The following is a 26,032-nucleotide window of genomic DNA, read 5'->3' on the forward strand; positions in this document are numbered from 1 at the left end:
TGACAGCTACCATTAGACTTAGTGATGCTTACCCCTGATGTTGGAAGAGGACAAGTCTATACCTTATTGCCTCTTCTAATCAACATTGTTCTACAGATCTAGCTGGGACAAATAGGAAATATCAATAAAGGCACCCATAGTGGAAAGAAGGAAGGAAAATGATCTCCATTAATAGATGGCATGACCTTATATACAGAAAATCCAAAAATTTGACTATAACACTATTAGAATGGAGCAAGATTGCAGGATGCAAATAAATATGCAAAAATAAAATATTTTTATACACATGCAATAACAATCTGAAATAAGTAATTCCATTTATAATAGTATCCAAATTAATAAAATATTTAACAAAAATTCAAACTGTATACTTTAAAAAATACAAAATACTAATGAAAGAAGTTAAGGTAATTAAGTGAAGATCATCCCATGTTTATGAACCAGGCTACTCAATAATAAGATCACGATATTCTCCAAAGCGATCTAAACGTTATGCAACTCCTGTCAGAGTCCCAACTGGCTTCTTTGTAGATACTGACATGCTGACTTCTAAATTCATACGAAATTGCAAGTAGTTCAGAATAACCAAATCAGTTAGGGGAAAAAAAAAAAAACCCTGAAAAACTAACATTTACCAATCTAAAAGTTACAAATATACAATAATCAAAGCAGTTGGACACTGGCATAAGGTTAGATGTATCTACTGTTTTGTTTTTTGTTTTTTGTTTTTTTTTAGAGCGCACAGGCAGGGGAGAAGGGCAGAGGGAGAGAGAGAATCCCAAGCAGGTCCCACACCCAGCATGGAGCAGACTCGGGGCTTGGCTCGATCCCCACAGCCCTGTGATCATGACTCAAGCCAAAATCAAGTCGGACACAACTGACTAAGCCACCAGGCGCCCCATAAGGTTAGATATATTAATCAACAGAATAGAACTGATTGGAAATTAAGTCCAGGTATCTCTCTGGTCCATTGATTTTTCTTTTTTATTTTGAGAGAGAGCGAGTAGGGAGGGGCAGAGAGAGAGAAGGAGAGGATCCCAAGTAGGCTCCATGCTGTCAGCACAGAGCCTGATGTGGGGCTCAAACTCACAAACTGTGAGATAATGACCTGAGCGGAACCCAGGAGTCGGATGCTTAACCTGCTGAGCCACCCAGGCACCCCTCTGGTCAAATGAGTTTTGACAAGAGTGCAAAGACCTTTTAGTGGAGAAAGGACAGTCTTTTCAATAAATGATGATAGGAAAACTGGATAGCTACATACAAAAGAATGAAATTAGACCCTTTCCTCACAATATATACAAAGATGAACTAAAAACTGATCAATGACCCAACTATAAGGCATGCAAATATAAAACCTATAGAAGAAAATACAGGAGAAAATCATCATGACCTTAAATTTGGCAAAGGATTCTCGGCACACCAAAAGCACAAACAAGAAAAAAATGGAAAAATTGGGCTTCATCAAAATTGAAATTTTCAAAGAACATTCCCGGTAAAACTGAAAACACAATCTACAGAATAGGAGAAAATATTTATAAATGATATATTTGATAAGGGTTTAATAGCCACATTATGTAAAGACGCCCACAACTAAAGAACAAAAAGACATCTGGTAACAGATTTCAATAGACATTTCTCCAAAGAAGATATAGAAATGTCAATAAGCATGTGGAGGGAAAAATATGCCAAAAGTCGTGATCAGGGAAATGCATATAAAAACCATAACAGGGGCACCTGGGTGGCTCAGTCGGTTTTGCGACCCACCTCGGCTCAGGTCATGATCTCATGGTCTGTGAGTTCGAGCCCCGTGTCGGGCTCTGTGCTGACAGCTCTGAGCCTGGAGCTGCTTCGGATTCTGTGTCTCCCTCTCTCTCTGACCCTCCCCCGTTCATGCTCTGTCTCTCTCTGTCTCAAAAATAAATAAACATTTAAAAAATAAATAAATAAATTTAATGAGGGGGTGCCTAGGCGACTCAGTAGGTTGAGCGTCCGACTTTGGCTCAGGTCATGATCTTGCGGTCTGTGAGTTCAAGCCCAGCGTCGGGCTCTGTGCTGACAGCTCAGAGCCTGGAGCCTACTTCCGACTCTGTTTCTTCCTCTCTCTCTGCCCTCCCCTGCTCATGCTCTGTCTCTCTCTCTGTCAAAAACAAATAAACATTAAAAAAAAATTTTTAATGAAAAAATATTTAAAAAAAAATTAATGAGAGAGAGCAAGAGCAAGTGCTGGGGGGTTGAGGGACAGAGGGAGAGGGAGGCAGAAGATCTGAACCGGGCTCTGTGCTGGCAGCAGAGTCCCATGTGAGGTTCAAACTCATGAACTGCAAGATCATGACTTGAGCTAAAGTCAGATGCTCAACTGACTGAGCCACACAGGTGCCCCTATTAATTTATTTTGCATGTGTGTGCAAGGTGGGTAGGGGCAGAGAGGGAGAGGGAATCCTAAGCAGGCTCTGCACTGTTACTGCAGAGCCCAATGCAGGGCTCAATCTCACAAACTGTGAGATCATGACCTGAGGTGATATTAATAGTCAGACACTCAACCAGGTGAGCCACCCAGATGCTCCAACGGGATGATTCATTTAAAATGCTAAAAGGGCATCAGCTGGCTCTGTCCATAGAACACGCGACTCTTGATCTTGGGGTTGTAAATTCAAGCACCACGTTGGCCACAGAGATTACTTAAAAAAAAAAAAAAAGTTAAAATGCTAAAAGAAACACTGTCAACTGAGAACTTTATATATGGCAAAATTGTCCTTTAGAAAATGGGGGGGGGGGGAGTAAAAAAAAAAGTTAAAAAAAGTGGGGGAGAAATTAAGACTTCCCTGATAAAGGAAAACTGAGAGTTCATTTTCACTAGACATTCTCTACAAAAAATCCCAAAGGGAGACTTTCAAGTTGAAAGGAAGCCAGACAGTAACTCAACCCATATGAAGATATAAAAAACTCCCGTAGAGGAAAATACATAGGGAAAATATAAAAGCCATTATTTTTGTAATTTTGGTTTAACTCCACTTTTTGTTTTCTACAGATATAAAAGATAAATGAATAAAAAATAGTTATATATACATTAATGGATACACAGCACATAAAAATGTTAATTCATGGGACACCTGGCTGGCTCAGTTGGTGGAACATCCAACTCCTGATCTCATGGTCATGAGTTCAAGCCCCATGTTGGGCATAGAGCCTATTAAAAAAAAAAAAAAAGTTGGGGTGCCTGGGTGGCTCAGTCGGTTAAGCGTCCAACTTTGGCTCAGGTCATGATCTCGCGGTCTGTGGGTTCGAGCCCCGCATCGGGCTCTGTGCTGACAGCTCGGAGCCTGGAGCATGTTTTGGATTCTGTGTCTCCCTCTCTCTCAGACCCTCTCCCGCTCATGCTCTGTCTCTCTCTGTCTCAAAAATAAATAAACGTTAAAAAAAAAAAAAAAGTTACCTCATGACTTAATCTAAAGTCAGTGAAAGTGGAACTGAAAAGTAGAGCTTTTGTATGTGAACAAAGTTGATGTCAATTTAAAATAGATTGTTATATAACTTTATGATATATACTTCCCATGGTAACCACAAACAGGATACTATAGAACATACCCAAAAGGGAATCAAAGAGTGTCACTATCGGTACAGAGTTTCAGTTTAGAAGATGAGAAAGTTCTGGAGATAGGTGGTGATGGTTGCATAACCATGTAAGTGTATTTAATGCCACTGAATTTTAACCTTAAAAATGTTTAATATACTAAATCTTATTTAAATATATTTTAGCAGAGTAAAATACTACAGTGAGATACTACTTCATACCTACTAGGATACCTACAAAGAAAAAGTCAGATACTAACAGGTGTTGGGGGGATGTGAATAAATCAGAACCCTCATATGCTGCTGATTGGAATTAAAAATAGTGTGACTGATTTGGAAAACAGTCTAGCAATTTTTCAAAATGTTCAAAATGGAGTTACCATATGATACAGCAATTCAACTGGTAGGCATATAGAAGAGAAACGAAGATGTATGTCTACACAAAAACTTGAACATGAATATTCTTTGCAGGATTACTCATAAGAATCAAAAGGTAGAGGAGTGCCTGGGTGGATCATTATATAAGCCTCCAACTGTTAATGACACAAATGCCCATCAAAAAATAGGACAGATGTGCCTGGATGGCTCAGTCAGTAGAGCATGTGACTTTTGATCTTGGAGTCATGAGTTGAACCCCATTTTGGGCATAGAGATTAGTTAAAAAAAAAAAAGGAGAGCAAAATAAAATAGGATTTATTCTTATTATGGGAGATTACCTAATGATAAAATAGTACAAACACAGATGATTCTCACAAATGCGAAATTAAGCAAAACAGGCCAGATAAAAATGTATACAATATTATGTAAAATCACATTTATATCAACTTCTTTTATATGAATCTAATTAAAATGAATCTATCATAATAGTGGTAAGAACAGTAGTTACCTTTGTTGAGGGTAGGGAGGGGTGAGTTGGTAATGACTAGAAGGAAATACGTTTTTCTTGATGATTAAGAAAATGGTTAAATGGGTATATATACATGTTAAAATGTGATGGTTAAATGGGTATATATACATGTTAAAAACAAACTAGAATGTTGTTTGCATGATTTGCAGTAATTTATGTTTCAGTTAGAAAAAATATATAAAACACATGCAAAGATAAGGTGGCAGAGGTGAGTTTGGAATTCACATTCTTCTCACTACAAAGTAAGTTGTAACTCTGGTTCTTGCCTGTGTAGTTCAGAATTACTTCATTATGGAATGAAATCTGAGCATGAGTAATTTGCTGGAAAGTTAGAAATAATCTATAACCTACCAAAATACACTAAAGCATAAAGGTTAGTAAATAATTCCATTCACCTCCATGGATATCACTTGGGTGCAATAAAAATTATCTTAGTAGACCTGGAGTACACAGAGCACTTTCCACAGAAAGGAATGGCCCTTGGCCAGCTACTGTGAGATAAGCTGGGAGCCTTTAGAATATCCTCCCTTTGAAAGCTTTTTTTGAGGGACACCTGGGTGGTTCAGTTGATTAAGTGACTCTTGATTTCAGCTCAGGTCATGATCTCACAGTTCCTGAGTTCGAGCCTCATGTCGGGCTCTGTGCTGATGGTGTGGGGCCTGCCTGGGATTCTCTCTCCTCTCTCTCTGCCCTTCCCCTGCTCACTCACTCTCTCTCTCTCAAAAATAAATAAGTAAACTTAAAAAATAATAAAAGCTTTTTTGAGCTATGCCAAATAGTCTTTGCTAACAATGTGACTTTTGGTAAACTGTTTTGTTGCCAGGGACCCTCTGTAGGGGCTTGAAATTGAGTAGGTAAGGGTAAATCACATAGTTACTCCATGCCTATATTTCATTTGTTTGTTTGTTTGTTTCCCGTGGCTGTTTCTGATCCTCAATAAAAACTCTGGACCCAAAAGCTCAGGTGAGCTTCCATGGCTCAGTTCACATGTGTTCTTACAAATTGTTGCTGGGAGAATTAAGCACTGTTTGTGTGAGTCCAATGGAAGCTCACATCTAGTTTTTTCCTGCTCTTCATCCTATGTGACTTTTCTCTTTGCTGATTTTAATCCTATGTGACTTTTCTCTTTGCTGATTTTAAATTATATCCTTTCATAACCACCATTTTCTTTAATTCTGTAAGTCTTAGCACATCATCAAATTTGAGGATGTTTTTGGGGAACTCTGACAAATCATGGCTTTAGTGTAAGTTGATCAAAACCTTATAGCCTTGGGTTTGTGTCCATTATATCCCTTTTCAACAACTACAAAGGGACATTGTCTGATTTCTTTAATAATCTTTACCATACCCTACCATAGTTTTAGTCCTATTCATAGTATATATTTACATGGTCTGTTATAAACAAGTTAAGGGATAGAAGCTATGTCTGTTTAAGTTACATGAACAATACTGGCATACTTTAGGCACTTAATTACATGTTACATGAACAATATTGGCAAATTGTAGGCACTTAATATCTGATGTTTGACTTAGAAATGCAAATTCTAGAAATTCTTCCTTAAGAAACAGATATAAGGGTGCCTGGGTGGATCAGTTGTTGAGCATCCAACTTCAGCTCAGGTCATGATCTCACAGTTTGTGAGTTCGAGGCCCACATCAGGCTTGCTGCTGTCAGTATAGAGCCTGTTTCGGATCTTCTGTCTCTCCTCTCTCTCTCTCTCTCTGCTCCTCCCTCACTTATGCTCTCTCTCAAAAAAAATTTTAAAAAAAGAAAAGAAACATATAAAAGCAGGGATGCCTGGCTGGCTCAGTCAGTAGAGCATGTGACTCTTGATCTTGGGATTGTGAGTTCAAGCCCCATGTTGGGCATGGAGCCTACTTAAAAAAAAAAAAAGAAAAGAGGGGCGCCTGGGTGGCTCAGTCGGCTGAGCGTCCAACTTTGGCTCAGGTCATGATCTCATGGTCCGTGAGTTCGAGCCACGTGTTGGGCTCTGTGACTCCATAGAGCCTGGAGCCTGCTTCGAATTCTGTGTCTCCCTCTCTCTCTGCTCCTCCCCCGCTCATGCTCTGTCTCTCTCTCTCCTTCAAAAATAAATTTTAAAGAGCATTAAAAAGAAAAGAAACATATGAATGCAGATAAAATTCTATTATAAAGATCCACATATACTACAAAATAGTTTATGATCATTCTGAGTATCTAATAGTAGGCAATAAAGGTTAAATAAAGGTTAAATAAAGTATGGTGAGCTGTAGGTTGTCAATATCTGCAGTATTTGCCCTTGATCCATATTAAATGTTGATGAAAAAAATTTGATGAATTAGTGAGACAATCAGATTTAAAAAATGATCAGAGGTTGTATACTATCATAATAAAGAACACAGAATCTGTCATCCAAAATTCAGTTCATTAACCTTATTTTTGGTTGTTACTAACTGTGTAACTTTTTACTACATTACTTAACTGACTTTATTTCCTCATCAGTAAAATGGGAAAAACAACAGTGACATACCTCAAAGTGTTGCTGTATGTACCAAATGAAATAAAACATATAAAGCACTTTCAGTGGCATAACAATGACACCAAGTAAAAGTTGCCTATTAATTAATGAACTTGTAAAGAATATTTCATGTATCTTGTTTCATTATTTTTGAAAATTCCCTTTGTTCTTCTCCTTTTTCTTACAGTGAAATTTGAGATTCTCAGGTCTGTTTTTCCATGTCATGGTAACTTACTTCAGTGTTCTTCCTCATTAATAATATTTGTCACAAAGATTCTCAAAAAGCATAGGAGGACAAATATTCTTGCCCTCCACATAAAGCTGCATACATATAACTAGTTTAAAGAATCTTATCTAACAAGTGACAGCTTGAGCCTAATAATAAAAGGCTCAATCTTGTTCCCATATCCAACACAGGAGTTATATGCATATTTACTTCTGTGTCTGTAAATATGTCCTTTCAAGTATAATGTGTATGATGAGGTCTTGTATGAAACTTGGATCTCCCAGATCATTCCTAGGTCTTATGAAAGAAATCACAATCTCTAAAAAATATGAAACTCTGAATAGCAGTCTTACTAGTTTTATTATGCTCCTCTGGTAATTGAAATTACAAAAGTTTTGAATATTTAGATGTGCCAGATCACATGGTGACCACTACCACTATCTACTTATAACTACATGTCTAGAAGTATGATAAAACTGTAACTTTGTCTCTTTTAAAAATGTGGCAAATTCATGGGCCAAATTTTTTTTTAATGTTTATTTATTTTTGAGAGAGAAGGAGAGAGCGCAGTAATGGGGAAGGAGTAGTGAGAAGCAGGACAGAGGATCCCAAGCAGGCTGGCAGCACGGAGCATGACACAGGGCTCAAACTCATGAACTGTGAGATCATGACCTGAGCTAAAGTCAGACACTTAACTGACTGAGCCACCCAGGTACCCTCACGGGCCAAATTTCTTGTTGGCAGAAGCAAAATAAAAAACATACTCAAATGCATAAATCTTCCAAAAATAGCAAACTGAATTCAACAATACATTAAAAAGATCATATACCATGATCAAGTGAAATTTATTCCAGGAATGCTAGGATGTTTCCATATCCACAAGTCAATCAATTGACACACAATGAAGGATTAATAAAATTAAGGGTAAAAGGACAAAAAATTAAGGATAAAAATCATATGACCATCCCAATAGATCCAGAAAAAGCATTTGACAAAATTCAACATCAATTTGTTAAAAACTAAACAAAGTGGGCATTGAGGGAACATACCTCAACATAATAAGGTCATATATGACAAGCACAAAGCTAAGATCATACTCAGTGGTGAACATCTGAAAGCTTTTCCTCCAAGATCAGAAACAAGAAAGGATGCCCACTCTTACCACTTTTGTTCAACATCAGAAGTCCTAGCCAGAGCAATTAGGTAAGAAAAAAAATTAAAGGCCTCCAAAACAGAAACGAAGAAGTCAAACTGTCACTATTTGCAGCTGACATTCTATTATTATTTATAAAATTTCTTTCTGATCATTAATTATTAGCATATAGAAATGCAACTGATTTTTGTACATTGATTTTGTATCCTGCACCTTTATTGAATTTGTTTATTAGTTCTAAGAGGTTGTTTTGGTGTAATCTTTAAACAATCCCATTTACAATTGCATCAAAAATAATAAAAAAAACATAGGAATAAATTTAACCAAAGAGGTGAAGGACCTGTACACTGAAAACTATAAGACAATGCTGAAAGAAACTGAGGAAGACACAGATAAATAGAAAGGTAATCCACGCTCATAGACTGGAAGAATTAAATACTGTTAAAACATCTAGACTACCACAAAAGATTTATAAATTCAATGCATCCCTATCAAAATTTCAATGACATTTTTCAGAGAAATGCAACAAACAATCCTAAAATATGTATGGAACCACAAAAGACCCTGAAGAGTGAAAGGAATCTTGAGAAACAAAGCTGGAAGCATCATGCATTTTTATTTTAAACTGTACTACAAAGCTATAGTGATCAAAACAGTTATGATATTAATATTTAAAAAAAGACACATTAGTCAATGGAATAGAACAAGGAGCCCAGAAAGAAACTCACATATAAATAGTCAATTTATGACAAAAGAGCCAAGAACATACAGTATTCATGACACAGTGTTGGAAAAACTGGACAACTACATGCAAAAGAATGAAACTGGAACATATTTTACACCATACACAAAAATGAACTCAAAATGGATTAAGGAGTTGAACATAGGACTTGAAACCATAAAGTTCCTAAAAGAAAACATAGTAAACTCCTTGACAATGGTCTGGGCAATGATTTTTGGATTGGACACCAAAAGCAACAAAAACAAAAATAAACAAGTGGGACTACAGCACATTAAAATGCCTCTGCACAGCAAAGGAAACCATCAACAAAATGAAAAGGTAACCTAATGAATGGGAAAAAAGAATTGCAAGTCATATATCTGATAAGAGGTTAATATCCAAAGTATATGAAGAACCGCTTCAACTCAACAGCCAAAAAACAATCTGATGAAAAATGGGTAGAGAGTCTGAATAGATATTTTCCAAAGAAGACATGCAGGTGGCCAATACACATGAAAAGTTGTTTACCACCACTAATCATCAGGGAAATACAAATCAAAACCACAATGACACATCACTTCACACCTCCTAGAATGGCTACTATCTAAAAGACAAGAAATAACAAGTGTTGGGAAGGATGAGGAGAAAAGGAAATCTATTCTTGTGCACTGCTGGTGGAAATGTATATTGGTGCAGTTGCTATGGAAAACGGTATGGAGGTTCCTCAAAAAGTTAAAACAGAACTACCATATGATCCAACAATTTCACTTCTGGATATTTATCTGATGGAAACTTGAACATTAACTCAAAAAGATATATATAGATACCCCCATGTTCACGCAGCCTGGGTGTGGAGCCTGCCTAAGATTCTCTCTCTCCCTCTTCCTCTGCCCTTCCCCTGCTCAAGTGCGTGTGCAGAAGACACAAATTGACATTTTTCCAAAGAAGACACCCAGATGGCTAAAAGACACATGAAAAATGCTCAACATTACTCATCATTAAGGAAATACAAGTCAAAACCATGATGAGATACCACCTCACACCTGTCAGAATGGCTAAAACTAACAACTCAGGAAACAGATGTTGGCGAGGATGTGGAGAAAGGGGAACTCTCTTACTGGTGGGAATGCAATCTCATGCAATCACTGTGGAAGCTCCTCAAAAGGGTAAAAATAAAACTACCTTATGACCCAAGAATTGCACTACTAGGTATTTATCCAAAGGATACCAAAATGCTGATTCGAAGGGGCACATGCACTCCAATGTTTATAGCAGCAACAAAAATAGCCAAACTATGGAAAGAGCCCAAGGGTCCATGGACTGATGAATGGATAAAGAAGATGTGGTATAGACAGTGGAATATTACTCAGCCATCAAAGAAATAGAAATCTTCCCATTTGCAATGACATGGATGGAGCTAGAGTGTATTAACCTAAGGGAAATAAGTCACTCAGAAAGATAAATACCATATGATTTTACTCATATATGGAATTTAGGAAACAAAACAGATGAACATATGAGAAGGGGGGAAAAAAAGAGAGAGGGAAGCAAACCATAACAGATTCTTGATAGAGAACAAACTGAGGGTTGATGGAGGGAGGGAGGTGGGAGATGGGCTAGATGGGTGATGAGTATTAAGGAGGGCACTTGTTATGATGAGCACTGGGTGTTGTATGTAAGTGATGAGTCACTAAATTCTACTCCTGAAACCATTATTACACTATGTTAACTAAGTAGGATTAAAATTTTTTTTCCATTTCATTTATTTTAGAGAGAGAGAGTGGGAGACAGCACGCACATGAGTGGGTGAGAAGGAAGAGGGAAAGAGAGTGAGAGAGAATCTCAAGTTGACTCCACGCTCAGTGAAGAGCCCAACACAGTGTATGATCCCACAACTTTGGGATCATGACCTAAGCCGAAATCAAGAGTCTGACATTCAACCAACTGAGCCACCCAGGCACCCCTTAACTAACTAGAATTTAAATAAAAATGAGGGAGCACTTGGGTGGCTCAGTCGATATAGCGCCTGACTCTTGGTTTCAGCTTAGGTTATGATCACATGGGTTCACGGGCTTGAGACCCGTGTCAGGCACCATGGTGACAGCAGGGAGCCTGCTTGGGATTCTTTCTCTCTCCCTCTCTCTCCGCCCTTCCCCTGCTTGAGTGTGTGCGCACACGCTCTCTCTCCCAAAATAAATAAATAAACTTAAGAAAGAAATACATATAAATAAACAATTTGGAAAAAGAAAACTAAGTTCTATTCTAGGACATTAGCAAATCTGATTTTCAAAGATTCCTTTTAAATCTCATCAAAATTAATTTTATATCTTTTTTTAAAAATTTTTTTACACTTATTTTTGAGAGACATAGTGAGACAAAGCGAGAGTGGGGGAGGCACAGAGAGAGGGGGAGACACAGAATCCGAAGCAGGCTCCAGGCTCAGAGCTGTCAGCACAGAGCCCGACGTGGGGCTCGAACCCACAAACCGTGAGATCATGACCTGAGCCAAAGTCAGACACTTAACCGACTGAGCCACCCAGGTGCCCCAATTTTATGTCTTTATTGTCTTTGATTTTTAGAAAATTTATGGTAGATACTTAGACTCTTTACATAACCATAATTTCATTTGTTTCCTGAGGATTTGATAAATGCAAGGCTGTTATTAAGTGTTCTAGGGCTGTGCCCAGATTAATATATCCAATCCTCATAAAAAACCCATAAGGCATTGATATCATTGTCTACATTTTACAACATAAAATTGTAAAACATAAAGATTAATAACTATTGACCTCCTTGAAATGTAGCTAGAGTGAACAAGGAACTGAAATTTTGTTTTAATTGTTAAAGATTTTTTTTAATGTTTACTTATTTTTGAGGGAGAGAGAGAGAGAGAGAGAGAGAGAGAGAGAGAGAGAGAGAACAGGGGGAGGGGCACAGAGAGAGAGGGAGACACAGAACTGGAAGCAGGCTCCAGGTCTGAGCTGTCAGCACAAAGCCTGACACAGGGCTCTAACTCACGAACCATAAGATCATGACCTGAGCCGAAGTTGCACGCTTAACTGACTGAGCAACCTAGGCGCCCCTGTTTTAATTTTTAATTTAAATACAAAAGTGATATAAAATGTTTTCCAATTAAACACAACTTTACAGTTTGGGTATAACTACATTTCTTTTTTTTTTTTTTTCAATATATGAAATTTATTGTCAAATTGGTTTCCATACAACACCCAGTGCTCCTCCCAAAAGGTGCCCTCCTAAATACCCATCACCCACCCTCCCCCCCCACCCCCCCATCAACCCTCAGTTTGTTCTTAGTTTTTAAGAGTCTCTTATGCTTTGGCTGTCTCCCACTCTAACCTCTTTTTTTTTTTTTCCTTCCCCTCCCCCATGGGTTTCTGTTAAGTTTCTCAGGATCCACATAAGGAAATACATTTCACCATAACCACTGAAAATTTAGCATCCAAACTGAAAAGTGCTATAACAATATGTATCAGATTTTGAAAACTCAGTATGAAGATAGGAATGTAAAATATTTCCATTTATTTATATTATTACATGTTGAAATAATATTTTAGATATATTGGTTAATGGATATTATACTTAATTTCAGCTGTTTCCTTTTACTTTCTAAACTGTGTACAAAAGAAATTTTTAAATTACACAAGTGGCTTGCATTATATTACCTTTAGATTCAAATACCGTTATATTATGCAGCCTCTCACAGTATGTGGTCTGAAAAAGTCATACTGCCAAATCTCAAGACTTAGTTCTCACCACTCCAAGAGATTGGATTCTCAGGAAAAACTCCCTGCCCTTGTTCACACAGACCTCTCTTCACAAACTCCAATCATATTCCTACTCCCAAAATGTCTTACTGACTAAAATCAATGAAACCATTTCCTACCTTCCTTTGTTTGAAAATCAAGTCTGTGAATAAAATCAAAGGTGTCTGGTGTGTTATTCTACCTAACCACCAGTCTCTTCCTTGACAAAACACACTCTAAAGTCCTTAGTTTATCCTCGAAGAGTTCAACTAGTTCTATTTCTGTACCATCTTTAGGAAAGAAAAGAGCACATGAGGAAACTGAATAATTACCAATATGTATGTGAATATGAACTGGGAAGGAAAAGGAAAAGCACTGGAAAAGAAGGGGACCCATCCCTATGGTCCTGTTATTAACTGGGAAGGGGCAACCACCTAGGGATCAGGTAAATGGATGGGTCACAATTAGGTCATACAATCTAGAAGGAAAGCAAATATGTTCTGTAAAGCAAATATATATGACAGAACAAAAAGTAAACACGAACTGACCTTGAACGCGCTGTTAAGTAGCAACAATCTCCTCTACTTCAGGAGGCTTCTCTTGCAGAACTGCAGGACCAAGAAGGGACCCTTGAGGTTCTGGACAGGCTAAACAACACACTGTCCACCATCAGACATGACCCATGACCCACCACAAATATATCTAGATGGAATAAGAGATAAATAGAATACTGCTGACTTTTAACAGTGTCACACTTAAAGGCCATACTTATAAACAGCGCTGGAATCTAAGTTCACAGCAGTTTCTAGGGGGCACACTGTGGTTCTGAAAGCAATGACTTCCCCTCTGATGTCTATTTCTTTATAGATAGATCAAACTGGCTCTAAGATGTAAGAACAGAGGAGAATCCAGGGAAACACTTCCAAGTAACCATGGAACCTACAGTGGACCCTGGGTGGGCAACACTCACTTCCCCAATATCCCCTCTATGTGAAGCACTCCTACAGGTTTACTGGGGAAATTTTAAAAAATCCTACCCACTGCGTTCAAACTTACAGTCGGTTACAACCCAGCTGTCACAGGATCACTCGGTCACAGTATCAGACACCTTTCGTCACCGTAGACTGTGTACTGACAGTCCCACTAGCCTTATCGTATACCAGTCTGGGCACTCCAGGGCCTGTCACACACACACACACGCTCACACGCATGCAGGTGTGTGCACTAACAGTTCACAACGAACTTGTCACAGACAATAACGCCCGAAACCACCGTCGTGCGAGGTTTACGCAAACACCGGGACAAGGCTCCTGGCTCCATCTGCCTTACCCGCGCCCCGGGAGCTTAGGACCTCCATACCGCGAGCTCCTCCCGCAACCCGACCTGGATCACCTTAACTCACCAGGCAAAACCCAATAACCACGAAGATACCGGAAGCGGAACCAAAAGTCGAAGTCCATTCGTGGCTCTGGGGCTTGTGGGAAACGTAGTCCAACACTAAAAAAAATGTTCTGGTTTTCGAGCGCGGCAGAGTACAACCGTCGCGAATTTCACGTCACGCCTCCGAAACTCCTGAGAGTTCCGGGTGGGCTGATCTTTCGTCCTCCGCGGAAGGTTGCCGCTGGCGGTTCTTAAAACATGAAAGAGCCGGGTGATGGTTTCGTGGGAGCGAGAGGTCTTTGCATAAACTAGAGCCCAAGCCGAGAAAGTAATCGGAAACCTGGGCAGGGAGGAAAGTAAAGGGAAGCGGAAGCCTGCCAGAGGCGGGGCAAGGAGGAAAACGGAGGCTGCCTGAGTCTGGGAAGACCGGGAGAGAACCGGAAACCCTAACCCAGGAGCGTTGAGGGAATCGGATCCAGGTTGAGGAGGGCCCGGGAGGCAATCGAATCCGTGCTGAGGGATGTCGGGCCGAGAAGGGCTGAGGAGGGTACTGCAGTTCGGGCGGGAAGGCTGAGGTGAGAAACGGGAGCCGGTGCCTGTCGAGGTTTCTCTTCACTCAGGCCTGTGTGTGCGGGACCCCGTGGTCGTGAACCAGAGATGACGAGTTTTGTCAGTTTTTGCCCCTTGAGAAAGACCCAGCACCCAGAATGGCGTCTGGCATATAGCAGACGCTGGGTATGTGTATGCCTGCCCTGGTGTGTATTTTATACCATCGCTGCCAGGAAGTTCTCTCGTGTCCTTTTCCAGTCTCACAGCATAGACAGCCAAAGTTCTTTTTTTTTTTTTTAGTTTGTTTTTGAGAGAGAGAGAGCGCGCGCGAGCGGCGTAGGGGCAGAGAGAAAGAGGAGACACAGAATCCTTAGCAGGCTCCAGGCTCTGAGCTGTCAAGACAGAGCCCCACGGGGGGGCGGGGGGAGGGGGGGGTCGAATTCACAAACCATGAGATCATGACCTGAGGCGAATTGGGAGGCTTCACCTAGATGCCCCCGCAATAGTTCTGATATACATGCCCACATTTTAGTTCTGTCAGTTCTGCAATTCTCTTTTTCACATCCTAGTTTTGTAAGGTTTATTAATGTGTAGTTCATTCTTTTCATTTCTGAACATTCAATTGTGTGAATGTCACAATTTGTGTATGCATTTTTCTCTTGGTGAACATTTGTTGTATTTCCAGGTTTTACATATTATGTATAAAGCTGGCATGTTTCCATTTCTCCTGGGGTAATACCTAGAAGAAAAAAAGCTGGGTAATAATTCAGTTTATATTTAACTGTCTAAGAAGTTGATAAACCTTGCAGAATAATTAGTTGTTAGTGACTTGTGTTTGAGGCTCTATGTAACTGTGGAGTAAGTGGTTTTCGAGTTTGATTTGCTGTCTTGTATGGAATTATGAGATGGACTTAGCGGAGTTATGAATGTGATGTAAGATCCTATGGGATTGTGGCTTTGTGAAGTGGGTGAGACATAGGAGACCCAATGAGTATGTACCAACTCTTATTTATCGTGATTTTGTGTACTTACTCCACGCCATGGTGACTATTAAATTAGATCACTATGTAAATGGTATTGACTACTGAGAAACACTATGTATCTAGTAAGGTATGTGTCATTTTGATTCTGCTTATGGAATTATGACTGTTTCTAATCAAGCAAAATAGCAGTATAGAGATATCCAAAGGAAATGAAAACAGGATATCAAAGAAATCTGCATTCCCATATTCACTGTAGCATTCTTCACAATAGCCAAGACATGGAATCAACCAAAGTGTCCATTGGTGGATGAATGAATAAAGAAAAAGTGGTGTATATATACACAATGGAGTATTTATTCAGCCTTTAAAATGAAGTAAATCTGGGGAGGATCGATGGCTCCATCAGTTAAGGGACCGACTTCAGCCCAGGTCATGGTCTCACAGTTTGTGGGTTGGAGCCCTGCATTGGGCTCTATGCTGACAGCTGGGTGCTTGGAGTCTGCTTTGCATTCTGTGTCTCCCTCTCTCTGCCCCTCCCCAACTTGTGCTCTCTCTCCTGTCTGTCAAAAATAAATAAACGTTAAAAAAAATTTTTTAATGAAGTAAATCCTACCATTTGTGACCACCTGGATGGACCCTGAGGGCATATGCTAAGTGTCTTCTCTGGAAAGACAAATATTGTATGATCTCTCTTACATGCAGAATCTTTTTTTAAAAAAGTCATTGAAATAGTAGAATGGTGGTTGCCATGGGGTTACGAGGGTAGGAGAAATGGAGAGATGTTGGTCAAAGGATACAAAAGATAAGTTCTGGAGAATCTAAGGTACAGTGTGGTGACTACAATGAACAATACTGTGTATTATGTACTTCAAAGTTGTTAAGAGATTAGATCTTAAATGTTATAACCACAAAACCAAAAAAGATAATTATATGAGAGGATGGAGGTGTTAACTAACTTTATGGTGACAATCATTTCATAGTGTATACACGTATCACATCATAACATGGTACACATTAAACTTACACATTATTTTTATAAAAAAGAATTGGTAAGTAGGAGGTAAAATTACAGGTGATAGGATTATATACCTGGAATGCCATATTAACTAATTCTAATGTGTTGAAATGACCAGGATTCAATAGGTAGCACACAAGAAAAATACTTCTTATCTCTGTACTTCTTTTAACAGATTCGAGGGATTTCTCCCTCCCCCGCCCCATTCCTAGATGAAATCATGGGTGATTTAATAACTTTTCAGACATTCTGAGTCAAGGAAAAGTATCTGAAATACTCATCACAAAGTCAGTCTTATTCTCTAATAAAAATATTTACTGTAAAAATCAATATTTTAAAGTTCATATAAAGGAATTTTTTTTTTCCATATGACTGGAGCCTATAGCGTAGAAAACTACATAATCAGTTTCTCCTCTATTACTCAAACCTTTATTATTGAGTAGTTAATATTTAACAATGATTTTTTTAAATGTGGAGGATGTTTATTTTTTTAATGTTTATTTATTTTTGAGAAAGAGAGGGAGAACAAGCAGGGAAGGGGCAAAGAGAGGTGGGTACAGAGGATCCAAAACAGGCTCTGTGCTCATAGCAGAGAGCCCAATGTGGGGCTCGAACTCATGAACCGGGAGATCATCACCTGAGCTAAAGTTGGACACTTAACTGATTTAGCAACCCAGGTGCCCCTAACATAATGATTCTTTTTTTTTTTTTTTTAATGTTTATGTATTTATTTTGAGAGTATGGGAGAGGGGCCATAGAGAGAAGAGAAAAGTGAGAATTCCAAGTAGTCTCCATGCTGTCAGTGCAGAGCCAAATGTGGGGTTTGAACTCACGAACCATGAGATCATGACCTGAGCTGAAATCAAGAGTCCAATGCACTTAACCGACTGAGCCACCCAGGCAACCCCTAACATAATGATTCTTAATACTTAATAGTAAATGTTTACTGCTGAACTAGGCAGATTTAACCAAGTTATTATGGAAACATTTAAGGGAAGTGGGATTTTACATGGCTACTTTTGCCTCTCTTCTCTCTCCCTTTTCACTTTCCTAACAAAGTATCCAAAAGAAAAAAGGTCCTCTCTTGAAAATCTTAAAGAAATACCTCAGGTGAGATGTTGTTTCTTCTCTCTTTTCTGAAATATTCTTTTCCCCTCTAGCATTTATGAGCATTTTCCTATCTTGAAACTTCCTGGAGATAGTATTCCCTTTCAAGAAACTGGTCATTTCCTTTTATTCTCACCAGATAAACCTCTGCCTTCTCCAAGTTCTTCTAATTTTAAATACTGTTCACTTATTGAGTATTTCACTCAGCATCTCCTTTCTCATGCCCACAAACATACATTCTCTTGAATTAAGTAACTATATATTCCTTGAATGAACCAATCTTACCTAGACAGTGATTTGATGTCTAAGTAGTGAGTGTGTAGGAGAGCCCATACAAGGGAAAGACTTCATCATGTCCACAGACCTTGGTTTTTCAGTAAAGGTGGAGGTAAAATCAGATTACTATATTAATATATGCATTATTATTATATTTTATTAATATGTATCACTAATTATTGTATTAATATATTATTATTGTGTACATATTAATACATGTATTAATAATATATTAATATATGGTGAGAAGGGAGGTCCCATATCACAGTGTCCTTCTTCCTCTCCAGCTCACCCTTCTGGATCATGTTTCTCCTCGCCCATGTAGTCATATGCCAGGAATGCCTTGTCCCGTTTATATGCCTCCACTCTATAATAGGCACCAAAAGTATAGAAGTAACCTAGGGTTGAAAGAGCAGATGGCAAAGCCTGCTTTCTATACACAAAGCACTGGAGAAGAGAAAGGACAAGAGGAGCGGGTCCATGATGACAAGAGCCTACGGATAGAATAGACCTTGAATCTCAGTAAAAGAAGGAATAGTGTCCGAAGCCTTCCTTTGGACATAAATTCAATACTATCCACCCTTTTCTTTCATAGACTCACTGGAGAATTTCTAAAGGATGTACATTGGCAAGAAGTAAGTTAAACCTGGAAAGACTGAATGAGATAAAATCGGTAACTGTTGGAAAATGTAAGCATATACTAAACAATAATTAATTTTAATGGCATTTCAAAACAAATTAGACTAAAATCACCAGATAACAATAGAAAAAAAGTACTTAAAGCATTCTAAAGTGTTTCTGGAGATGTCCACTAATTACAAATCAAAGATACAAGTTAAAAATTTAAGGGTACCCTATAAAAGAAATAGAATAGTTTTTAATCCAGTAGAAAAGGGGAATAAAGAAAACATGATCCAACAGAAATCAATGGAAAGTGAAATGTCATCCTGATTGCAAACATTATATGCTCTGCATTACATTGTGTCTTAACAAAGTTATCTTTTGCAGGGGCACCTTAGGTGGCTCCGTTGGTTAAGCATAAGAAGTATAAGCTTGATTAAAAAGAAACTGGGGAGATGGGATATGGAGCTAAAAGGAGGCCTGGCAACAGCTCTTGGAAGATAAAGACTCAGTAGAATAGCATGTCACTTGTTGAGGCTAAAGTGCAGTGTCCTTGCCTTTCTTAGTCTGTGTATTTGGAAAAATAAACCCAAATGCAGACTGCAGAGAAGAAGACGAAAGAGAATTGGTTAAATATTCAGGCCTTTCACCTTCCACTCCCTGCCTTCCCATTACTGCCAGTTTGGAGGTTTATGGGGGCTAAAGGATAAATATGAAGTTTTTATATAATTTGATGTGGAAATGGGCTACCTCCTGGCCAGCAGATATTCCCAGACTCAAGCTCATGTGGAGACAGTCAGTTACAGGATAATGTTCATGAGTTCTGGGGTCAAACAGATCTAGATTCCAGTCTCCACGTGCACCATTTTTAGTTGTATCCCTATTTTTATTTTAATATCACTGAGACTCATTCTCTTCAGATAAAGTATGAAGATAGACATGCCAGTGCTCTGCCTACCATGTCTAAACGAAGGGATATTTACAAAGTATACAAAGGAGTTTATAAAGAATATAAAGTGCTTGTAATGTAGTCATTCAGTAAATTAGTGTTTTTCCACTTGTATGTCACAAAACTAAAATTAAAAATAGCTGGAAAACTGTATAGCATAAGGCAACTATGCACACCCAAAGAGATTAATATGAATTCCTGCTAATTGATTAACTACTTTTAATCACATTGACATGCCCCCTTTGTTTATTCTTTAGCAGTGGCAACATGGGAGGTTGAGTTTTTGTGGGTGGTGAGAGCCTGGATCCTCACTGGATCCATGACCGGATATGATGGTTAATAATACACAGCTCAGTTCCCAACTGCGTCAGTAACTATGGATCTGTAAACAACATCTTACATTTACCCTATGTCTTCTGAGTATCAGTATATATGGTTTCTTAATTTACATGCCACATTGTTTAGGATGCTCAGATGTTCATCATGAGGCAGAAGAGGTAACAGTGAGAAATTAGGCAAAGACAGGATTGTGCAAGATGGAAAGTGAAATGTCATCCTGATTGCAAACATTATATGCTCTGCATTACATTGTGTCTTAACAAAGTTATCTTTTGCAGGGGCACCTTAGGTGGCTCCGTTGGTTAAGCATTTGACTCTTGGTTTCAGCTCAGGTCATGATCTCATGGTTCATGAGATGGAGCCCCATGTTGGGCTCTGAGCTGACAGCACTGATGCTGCTTGGGATTTTCTCTGCCCCTCCCCCCCACTCACACATGTGCATGTGCTCTTTCTCTCAAAATAAGCATTTATTTATTAGTTATTTTTAAATGTTTATTTTTGAGGCGGGGGGGGGGGGACACAGAATCCGAAGCAGGCTCCAGGCTCTGGGCTGTCAGTGCAGAGCTCTACGTGGGGCTCTAACCCACAAACTGACATCGTCTGATCTGAAGTCAGACGCTTAACCGACTGTGCCACCCAGGTGCCCCCAAATAAATAAACATTTTTAAAAATTATCTTGTGCACTTTCCATTTCCTTATATTTTGAGCTTTCCAGTCCTGTTTTGTATTACAATGCAAAAAAGTTAATGTCTTAGCCTAAGAAGGGAGACCCACCTAATGAACAGTAGTAAAAAATAATCTTAGAAAAATAGGAAGGCCATGTCCTCCCTCTCCCTGTGGAGCTGCAGAGGAATTAATACCATTCTTTGTCATAAAATTTATTTCAGGGGTGCCTGGGTGGCGCAGTCGGTTAAGCGTCCGACTTCAGCCAGGTCACGATCTCGCGGTCCGGGAGTTCGAGCCCCGCGTCAGGCTCTGGGCTGATGGCTCAGAGCCTGGAGCCTGTTTCCGATTCTGTGTCTCCCTCTCTCTCTCTGCCCCTCCCCCGTTCATGCTCTGTCTCTCTCTGTCCCAAAAATAAATAAACGTTGGAAAAAAAAATTTTTTTTAAATTTATTTCAAAGAAACTGATATAATAAAGTGTTAAATTGAGAACATTAAATGAATATTAGCCTTGCTCTCCTGTCCCTTACTTTCTAAATCTGTAAACCTATTAGTTATTTATTTCATTATTTGCTGCCCAGGTAATAATGTTTAAACTGTCATCTGTGTTTTATTGAAAGCCATAAATAGTTAAAATATTTTTATGTTAAGGGAATTCTGTTTATTTTCTTTATGCATAAAGGTATAATAAAATCCCAGGACCTTTAGCCAACAGCGAAATGGAAAGCAAAATAATAATATACTACACACAAGGATGTGCTAGAATCAAATATGAAGGTAATGAGTATTGGCAAGGACATGGGGAAATCAAAACTCATACACAACTAGACAATATAAAATGGTGCAGTTACTGTGGAAAAGAATCTGGCAGTTCCTCAAATGGGTAAACATAGATCCACAATTCCACCCCCATGTATATAATCAAGAGAAATGAAAATATATGTCCACATAAAACATGTACGTATGTTCACAGCAGCATTATTCATAACAGCCAAAACATGGAAACAACCCAAATATCCATCAACTGATGAATGGATAAACAAAATGTGGCATACCCATACAAGGTAACATTATTCAACAATAAAAAGAAATGAAAAGGATACGTGCTATAACTTGAATCTTCAAAACTTTATGGTAAATAAAAGAAACTAGTCACAAAGTACCGCATGTTGTATAATTCCTTTTACAGGAGATATCCAGGAAAGGTAAATATGTAGACAAATGAATTAACGTTTGCTTAGTGCTGGAGCATATTAAGGGGTACTTAACTAATAAGGTCAGTTGATATTTTTCATACCTATGTATACAGTGTATACAAATTTTATATGAAAAAGCCCTAAAATACAGTGAAATAATGAGAGGTTGCAAAGTATTCATGAGACCAAACATTCAAAACTATTTCCCCTTCTCTTGCTCTCTTTTTCCCACCAACTAGGAGTGACAGTACCTAGAGCTGCAATAGGTCAGCCCTTCTATATTCCCGGTTTGCCTATTCCTCCCTCTTTAATTTCCACATTGAGGCAGGAAAGAAAGTGATGCAATATACAACAGATATTCTATCATAAAGCCCAAATGAATGTTGTACTTTTGAACAAGTTTTAAACCATGAAGCCAAACAGTAGTTTCCCAGAATCAAACCTTGTATCCTTTTTACTTTTAAAAAACATCTTTTTTTTTTTCTTTTTTGGTCCATTTACACCCCTAACTGGTCTTTGTAGCCATGGAATATCTCAAGCCCTACTTCTATCTTTTCTTGAGGATATCCTTCTCCTCTGACATTTTCCTAAGCAGATGAATGCAGAAATAACAATATATTATCTAAAATGTCTTATTTGCCAACAGAAAATTTATAAGACATGCAAAGAAACTACAGAATATGACTCCTGCTTTGGCAAAAAGAAAAAGAGACTGCCTAATAGAGCAACCAGATGTCAGATTTAATAGACAAAGACTTCAAAGAAGCCATTATAAATATATTCAAAGAACAAAAGGGAATCATGATTAAAGAAATAGTGGCAATGCTACATCAAGTAAGGTGTGGCAATAAAGATAGAAAAAAAATTTTGAGTAGGCTCCATCCCAATATGGGGTGTGAATTCACAACCTTGAGATCAAGAGTCACATGCTGTACCAACTAAGCCAGCCAAGTACCGCAAAGATAGAAAATGGAAATCCTAGAATTGAAAATTTCATTAGAAGGGTTCAAAAGATTTGAATTAGCAGAAGAAAGAATTAGCAAACTTGAAGATAGGTCATTAGTGAGTATACAGGTTGAAGCACAGAAAAAATAATAAGGAAAAATGAACAGAGAAATGTGGGGCACTAGTGAAGTGCACCATTATATGCATAACGGGAATACCAGAATGAACAGAGAGGTTTTGAAAAAAAAGCATTAAAAAAACTTCAAAACTTCCCAAATTTATTGACAATAATAATGAGAGTTTAGCTAAGCTATTATTATTAGCTATTATTTACTATTATCATTAGCTAAACTAATATTGCTGCTTTGGCATACATTTCGTTTGGTTAAGTGTCTTGCCAAAATCTTCAACTGACACTAACCCCCTCATATAAGCACATACCCTAGGTAGCAGCCTGCAGAGTCACAGCAAATGAAAGTTCCTGATATGATTTCCCAACAGCCTTCTGATCAAGTCTCCTCAGGCTACCAGCATCTGTATGTGCCCCTTAGATAAGACTCCTGTGGGAGTCTTACTAAAATACTATTCTTTTGGTTTGTATTGACCAATCCAGCCCCAGCCCAGGAACCATAAAGCACTCCACTGTAATAAAGCCATGTGCCCCATGTTGTACTTTCTCTGTCTGCACTCTGCCTTGACCTTCCCATCTGGCCTCTTGTGTACTTCCTCCAAGACATGTAATGCACTTCTCTATTTCAATTTCTCCTGTGTTCTGTTGTTGAACCATGACTCCCCATCCAGCAGTCTGTGCTCCAGTAAACAAATGTTCATTTAATAGTCATCATAATTTATGTGTCCACAAAGTTCGACAAATTCAAAGTAGTAGAAACACAAAGGAATCCACCAACATATCAGGGTAAAAATGCTGAAAACAAAGCAAAGAAAACGTCTTTAAAGCACCAAGAGAAAAAGAACTCATCACTTAAAAGGGAGCCCCAACTAGATTAATGGCTGACTTCACATCAGAAACAATGGAGGCCAGAAGGGAGTGGGGAGACAAATTCCAAGTCCTGAAAGACAAATGCCTTTTAACCAAGAATCCTACACCCAGCCAGAGTGGCTTTAAAAAATGAAAGCTAGGGGCACCTGGGTGGCCCAGTCAGTTGAGTATTTAGCTCAGGTCATGATCTCAGTTCGTGAGTTCAAGCCCCGCATTGGGCTCTGTGCTGACAGCTCAGGGCCTGGAGCCTGCTTCACATTCTGTGTCTCCCTCTCTCTGTCCCTCCCATGCTTGTGCTCTTGCTCTCTCTCTCTCTTTCTCGCTCTCTCTCTCTCAAAAGTAAATAAAAATTAAAAGGGTTTTTTTTTTAATGAAGGCTAAATAAAGCCTTATTTATTCCAAGATAAACAACTGAGAGGCTTTGTCACCAGCTTTAAGAGATTACTAATTTCTTCAAGCTGAAAGCAAATGACCCCTAATTGTAATTTTGATATACATTAAAAACAGCACCTGTAAAAGTAACTATGTAATTATAAAATACAATACAAATGCACATTTTTCTACTTTGTTTGTCTTATGTTAAAAGCATTTCTATAAAACATGTAAATAATGTGTTAGAAAAATAATATAAAATGTTAATATGTAATATTACTATACTGGTAACAGCACAAAAGAACAAAAGAGGTGGGAGGAAACAATGCTGCTGTAGTAGGGAGATAAGGAAATGAGCCCAGATGGTTACTCAAAACCACAGGAACAAATAAGAACCAGAATAATAAGAAAATACAACAAAATCTATAAATCTATACATATTCTATTAGCTTTAAAACACAATTATAGAAAGTAATGATCATAGCAAGGTATTGTAGAGTTGTAACACAGATGTAGTATGTAGAGATATAGACACAGATGTAGTAAAACAGTAATACATCAAAAATGGAGAAAAGAGAATAAACCCATAGGGAGTCTAACATTTCTGTCTTATTGGATTTAAGTTAGCATAAATCTGAAACTGCTTCTGATAAGCTCCAGAACAAGATTTATGTAATCAAAAACTAAATAACTAGGGGCGCCTGCGTGGCTCAGTCGGTTGAGCGTCCAACTTCGGCTCAGGTCATGATCTCATGGTTCGTGAGTTCGAGCCCCACGTCGGGCTCTGTGATGACAGCTCAGAGCCTGGAGCCTACTTCAGATTCTGTGTGTCCTTCTCTCTCTGCCCCTCCTCACTCATGCTCTGTCTCTGTCTCTCTCTCTCTCTCTCTCTCTCTCTCTCTCTCTCTGTCAAAAATAAACAAAAAAAATTTTTAATAAAAAAAAACTAAATAAAACAATATAGCAAGAAGTCACTGGATACATTAAAATATTATAAAGTATTCACTTAAAGGATGTGGTAAATTAGAAATAGAGGAAGAAAAAGGACATAATAGACACAGAAACCAAATGTACAATAGCAGACAAGAATCCAACCTTGTTACCACTATTCATCTAACTGGGGAGCTTTTTAAAAAGAGAGAAGAAACAGCAGCAGACACACTCCTGCTGGCCTGGAAAAAAAAATCATATGACCATGTTGTGAGCTATGGTTGGGGATATGTGGCTAGTACCTCAGGGTGGCCTCTAGGAGATGAAAATGACACTGAGTCAACAGCCAGCAAGAAAATGGGAACTTAGGGCACCTGGATGACTCAGTCAGTTAAGCATCTGACTCCTGATCTCAGCTCAGGTCATGATCTCACAGTTTGTGAGATCGAGCCCCATGTTGGGCTCTGTGCTGACAGTGCAGTGCCTGCTTGGGAATCTCTCTGTCCCTCTCTCTCTGCCCCTACCCTGTACATGCTCTCTCAAAATAAATAAATTAAAAAAAAAAAACCATAATTTTAAAATGGGACCTCAGTCACACACCTGAAGGGAACTGAATTGTGCCAACAACCCAAGTGAGATTGGAAGAGAATCTCTACCTCCAGATGAAATCACAGCCCCAACAAGCACTGGTTTTCAGCCTTCTGAGAACCTATATATATATATATATATATATATATATATATATATATATATATATACTATCCCCAGACTTCTGACAGACTGAAACAAAAATGAGTATTATCAAGATAAATTTGTGGTAATTTCTTGTGCAGCAGTAGAAAATAAATACATTATCCAATCATTGAAC

The 26,032-nt window shown here is 38.5% G+C and overlaps 1 protein-coding gene and 1 long non-coding RNA gene across 23 annotated transcripts in view; one reads left to right on the forward strand and one right to left on the reverse strand.

Moving 5' to 3' along the window:
* Window positions 1–20,468, forward strand: part of LOC109494620 — a 63,280-nt gene extending 42,812 nt beyond the window's left edge. The window contains exon 4 of the long non-coding RNA XR_006590146.1: window positions 18,745–20,468. This is a non-coding gene — a long non-coding RNA (uncharacterized LOC109494620). The remainder of the gene's footprint in view (window positions 1–18,744) is intronic.
* Window positions 1–26,032, reverse strand: part of ZNF260 (zinc finger protein 260) — a 114,639-nt gene that overhangs the window by 61,462 nt on the left and 27,145 nt on the right. For 18 of the 22 annotated variants that reach the window (XM_045045506.1, XM_045045493.1, XM_045045492.1 and 15 more), the window contains 2 exons: window positions 14,169–15,507; window positions 13,388–13,447 (listed from right to left, as the gene is read on the reverse strand). The gene's annotated coding sequence lies outside the window, so the exon portion shown is untranslated. The other 4 variants (XM_045045487.1, XM_045045485.1, XM_023245454.2 and 1 more) reach the window with 4 other exon arrangements.

The sequence above is a fragment of the Felis catus genome, chromosome E2, assembly GCF_018350175.1.
Source record: "Felis catus isolate Fca126 chromosome E2, F.catus_Fca126_mat1.0, whole genome shotgun sequence".
Taxonomy (NCBI): Eukaryota; Metazoa; Chordata; class Mammalia; order Carnivora; family Felidae; genus Felis; species Felis catus.